Source organism: Alosa sapidissima, chromosome 18 (genome assembly GCF_018492685.1).
Source record: "Alosa sapidissima isolate fAloSap1 chromosome 18, fAloSap1.pri, whole genome shotgun sequence".
Lineage (NCBI taxonomy): Eukaryota > Metazoa > Chordata > Actinopteri > Clupeiformes > Clupeidae > Alosa > Alosa sapidissima.
In genome coordinates, this window is record NC_055974.1 from 22,520,623 (window position 1) to 22,526,369 (window position 5,747).

The 5,747-nt window shown below is 43.3% G+C and overlaps 1 long non-coding RNA gene across 1 annotated transcript in view; it reads left to right on the plus strand.

Annotated features, from left to right (window-relative positions):
- LOC121690088 overlaps positions 1-4,077 on the plus strand; it is a 53,307-nt gene extending 49,230 nt beyond the window's left edge. The window contains exon 3 of the long non-coding RNA XR_006024990.1: positions 3,893-4,077. This is a non-coding gene — a long non-coding RNA (uncharacterized LOC121690088). The remainder of the gene's footprint in view (positions 1-3,892) is intronic.
- The last annotated feature ends 1,670 nt before the right edge of the window (positions 4,078-5,747 follow it).

Below are 5,747 nucleotides of genomic sequence, written 5' to 3' on the forward strand. Positions count from 1 at the left end.
TTAGAAATAATGTCTTGTAGAGGCCCGCTGATGTATCACTTCATCAATATATAGACCCGCCAAGCCCAGATGAAGAACGGCACTATTGACATCCAGCCGAGTAACCTAACTTAACACTTTTTCTTTCAAAGAAATATGGTGTTTGTGGAGGGCAGAGGAGGTGGAGGGAGGAGGAGGGGATGTGGGAGATGATACTGTGCTCTGGCTATCTTGGAGTTTGGGTGAGTTGTCTCGAGACGGTTTTAAAAACTGGATACCTTCGAACAAATGAGATGAAGACATTTCACTATATCCTCCGTGGAGGTGGGATGTTTGGGGTGGATCTGAATGTCTTTTTTTATCCCCTTTCTTCTTTTTAATGCTAACTAGAAAATGGCCATCACCACCTCCTTGTTGAGATTTGTCATTTATATAACTGCAGGGAATAGCTTGGAACAGGCAATCAGGCAAAGAAATACAAAGTCGAGAGGAAGAGTGATGGACATGGATTTTGCTCTCCTTCGTCTCTCATCATGCCATCCTCTCCCACACTGTGATCGTTTTCCATCTTCAGGCTCTTTATCTCAGCCGTTTCTCAGGGTGTGTGTGTGTGTGTGTGTGTGTGTGTGTGTGTGTGTGTGTGTGTGGTGTGTGTGTGTGTGTGTGTGTCTGTGTCTGAGAGAGAGAGAGAGAGAGAGAGAGAGAGTGTGTGTGTGTGTGTGTGTGTGTGGTGTGTGTGTGTGCGTGTGTGTGCGTGTGTGTGTGTGTGTGTGTCTGAGAGAGAGAGAGAGAGAGAGTGTGTGTGTGTGTGTGTGTGTGTGTGTGTTGTGTGTGTGTGTGTGTGTGTGTGTGTGTGTGTGTCTGAGAGAGAGAGAGAGAGAGAGAGAGTGTGTGTGTGTGTGTGTGTGTGTGTGTGTGTGTGTGTGTGTGTGTGTGTGTGTCTACTCCGCTCCTGCTGTGGCTACTTTTGATCTAGACGTTAGATTTCAAAACAATTAAAAAAAGCCCGAGGGCAGAGGTAGTTGATAGACCTCCACTTGTTTGAAATATTTTCCAAAATGATAACGACGATATTTTACAAGATTTTTTGTTTTGTTTATTCCTACCACAAACATTTTTAATATATTTTAATGGAATGGTAACATGTTACATAATTTCAAAAAAAAAATTCCCTCAGACATCCACAACATTTCCAGTGACCTGTTTCTTAGTAACAGATGTTTTAAAAATGACGGTAGACATCCTCAGCTGTGCGGGGAGGCTCAATCATAGCATCAGTCACCACAGGCTGTCCTCGCTGTCCAAACGCTGAGCAAAAGAAAGGTTAATCCAAGGACTCGAAACTCCATCGACAGCGCAGGTGTGAAGATCAGGCCCAACAATAACAGCCCATTGTAGAAACCTGTGTGTTGAAAAGTTACCAGCTGTCGAGGAAAGGCAAAGGGTCCCCAATATAGAAATTGTATGCAGTGAGTGGCCAACACACACACACACACACACACACACACACACCACACACACACACACACACACACAAAGGCAAGATTGTATCTATTGAACAACGTCTATACAGACAAATGGGGATGCCTAAGCTGTGAGCTAAGCTAGAGAGAGAGAGAGGAGAGAGAGAGAGAGAGAGAGAGAGACTGGGAGAGATGGGGGGTTGAATAGAGGCCAAGAATGAAAGAGAGATGGTTAAATAAAAGGAGATATGAAGTAAGCGAGGAAGGGATGGTGTATGATGAGTGGGAAAGGAAAAGAAAAATATAGGATTGTAAGTCAGAAGAGAGACGTGGAGAGAGTGCTTGAGAGGGGGTGTGTGGAGGGGCTATTGTTTGTCCTCACAGCGTGTTTCCCCAAGCTGTTGTTTCAGTGTGGGAATGAATGTCCAAAGAATGCAAAAAATGGATCAGGCATTTGAGAGAATAATGAGGAGGCAGTGGACAAATCACTCTCCCACTCTCTCACACACAGAAACACACAACACACACACACACACACACACACACGCGCGCGCGCGCGCGCATATACACGCGTATGCACATGGCATATGCACACACACACACGCACGCATACACACACATACACACACACATGCATACTCATGCACGCACAAATTCACACAAAACTTTTCATAAATAGTTACATTATATTTGGCTGTTATTTATTCCTGACACATAAACACCCACTGCCGATGAGACAGTCATGTTCTCACGTGCACGCACACGCACACACAAATTCACACAAAACTTTTCATAAACAGTTACATTATATTTGGCTGTTATTCATTCCTGACACATACACCCACTGCTGACCAATACAGTCATGTTCTCACACTATACACACTATACACACACACACAGACACACACACACACACACACACACACAGATACTTCATGTACACTCTTGCATTCATTGACCTTGAACAGTGTCCCCTTGTGTTTCTGGCCACTGACTTTGATGGCCATACCTGCTGGTCAGCGTAGCGTGTGTGTGTGTGTGTGTACACCCAGCAACTGGGCTTAGGTGTCTACGGAGTCTCACCAGCTCCTGGTCAGTGCTCACCCACGCTAGGGCCTCTCTTCACCATAACCAGCCAATTGGACATGGTCATGCTAGACCCGCGTTATGCCCTATGACCTTTCAATTCTCTTCCTCTCTATCTCTATCCATCTGTCATGTTTTTCTTTTTTTCATAACTTTCATCTTCTTTCTTTCTTTCTTTCTTTCTTTCTCTCATTTTCTTCCCTTCCTCTCCTTTTTGGCTTGTCCACTGTTGTCTGGTTGTCTTTGTGTAACCCTAACCCCGGAGATAAGGCTGCCGGGGCTGGCCCTTCTCCCCTGTGGACCTAATACCACGGATTCCATCTCCTGGAGGCCTCTCCTTGTGTGTGTGTGTGTGGTGTGTGTGTGTGTGTGTGTGTGAGACCTCGGACGCAGGTGTATCTGTTGCAACCTCTCTGGCCGTGCACAGACGAGTGCGCTCTTGAGCAAACACCAGACGTTTAGTCACCGGCTCACCCATTGTGTGCTCAAGAGGGTGTTGGCCCAAATACCTTTCCCAGTCCACAGCTCCCAAGTACACATTCATGATAAGCCAACGCAGCCAAAGTCATACATAGAGTGTTTCAACAAACATACACACACACACACACACACACACACACACACATACACACACAATCAGACAATCATACTCATTCTGTGCACAGGTAATATACTGCGCGCACACACACACACACACACACACACACACACACACACACACACACACACACACACACACACACACACACACACACACACACCACACACAGAGCTAATCCCTCCAGACAGAGCACTGAAACACCTCATTGCCAGGTGAGCTGTTCTGTGCTAAGACCTGTGTCGCTCCAGTCTGTCATGGGTAATCCCAACCTGAAAGAGGAGGAAAAAAACAGGCTGGAGTTGGGGCTGGAAAAGAGGAAAAGAGCACCCCCCCCCCCCCCCCCTCTCTCTTTCGTCCTCCATGGTTGCCCTGAAGCCAGCCAACCTCTGTAATTGCTTATGTTTAAAAAAAGGAGAGAGAACGGAGAGAATAAAAGAAAGACAAATCTTCAAGGACTCTCTCTCTCTCTTTCTCTCTCTCTCTCTCTCTCTCCACATGCGCACACACACACCACACATACTTTGTCTTTTCTCAGTGCCTCAGTCAGTTCCGTGCCCAGTGGGGAGAGGGGGGGGGGAGACACTGAGGAGAGAGAGAGAGAGAGAGAGAGAGAGATTGAGATTGAGATTAAAGGAGAGTCCAGAGATCATGTTAGAAATCAGCCCCAGAGTTGGTCAGGCCTGATCACAGGAAACAGGTCATCGTGGCGATGAACTTTGACCCTGCACATTAATGAGATATGACGACGGCGTGTGTGTTCCAGAGAGGATATCCTTACCTTATTAAGGTTAATGAACACCTGGGACAGAGGGAGGAAGGGAGAAACAGAGAGAGAGAGAGAATAAGGAGAGGAAGTCAGGACACCATGACGAGCGAAAGAATTTCCAGATCATATCACATATGAACAGTTCATTCAACCAGTGAAGGTAGCCAAGCATCACGCTAAGGTAAGAACACTTGTACAGGAATGGCACAAGTTTTTAAAAAAAATATATGTATCTACAGCTTTGTTTGATTGTTTGACTTTCATGATCATGATTCATTATGAAATGTAAGTGGGGTATGGAATCTATTCAGCTATTCAGAACTTAGAGATACTCCATAAAAATACCAAACTGCATAATGACACATCTTGCTCTTGTAAAGAGATGTTATTTTAGAAGAATGACTATCACATTGTAAAGGCAGATTACACTTGACTGCAAGGCTGCATACTTCAGGGCTAATTCCTATATAATTACCCAATTCAGGTGCTGTCATTCTTGCACTATGGCAGCTAAATGGCTTTTTTACTCAACTCACAGCCATCTCTGTGTTATCTCTTGTGGTCAAAGGATTTCAAGTGTATTAGTTAGGTTTACAAGCCAAACGCAAAGCCCGCAATGCATGCAATACTGCCATATATATTCAACACATATGTATAGGGTCAGGGTATTTCTATAGAATATACATACATAAATGTGTAGGAACACAATTAAAGGTTGTGGGAGTTGTGAGTAAGTAAAACAGTTGTGTGTTCAGTCTATGAGGTCATGTAAGATGGACTCAGACTATTACAAGACCAGTGTGGCCATACAGGTCATGTATTGTGACTATGGCGATCCTGTGTGTTTGTGTCTGTGTGTGTGTGTGTGTGTGTAGGATATGTTGGACATGGCCATATTGGTAGGCATCTCCAATAGTTAGAGAGGAGAGCCGGTTTTTGAGAGATTTCTGAGTGTGTGTGTGAGAGAGAGAGAGAGTGAGAGTCTTGCTTCCACACTTAACACACAGAAGGTCTAGGATGTCTGTGTGTATGTGGGTGTTGACATTTACCAGAATGTGTGATGTCGATATGTTGATCGAGTAAATAGAAGGGAGAGAGTGTGAGTTTTGTTTGTGTTTATGAATTATGTGTGTGTTGTGTGTGTGTTTGTGTGCTATAGGGAGTCAAGTCAAGTCTTTATTTATATAGCACATTTCATACACAGAGGTCATTCAATGTGCTTTACATAAACACAAGCAAACAGGAATAGTTGATAAAAGCATATAAAGGCAATAGTCAAAGAATCGTTTAAAAAGTAAAGAATAATAATAATAAGAAGAAGAAAAGATAAAACACACAAGGTGATAGTACATAAAATCATAAAATGGCAATAATTTAAAAGTTAAGTTGGCAAAATGGCAATAATTTAAAATTAAGAAAAAAAACCTAGACATACGGAGTGAGAAAGAAGGGAGTGAGAGTGAGAAATATATATATATATATATATATATATATATATATATATATATATATATATATATATATATATAGTGTGTGAGAGAAAAGAAACACAGAAAAGCAGACACTTTATAATTACACAGCTATTAAAATTCAAACAGATAATTAGTGTCATAGATGTGGTGCAAGATATCAGATGTTTTACACAGACACACATAGGCATGCAGGCGCACACGCCCACACACACACGCACTTGCTCACACACAGACACACTCACACACACTCATTCATATATTCGGTCAAACACATAAATGCACACTCTCCCACGCACTTACTCAGACATACAGTCAAAGTCTCTCTCTCTCTCTATCTCTTTCTCTCTTGCGCACACACACACACACACTTACTCACTCAT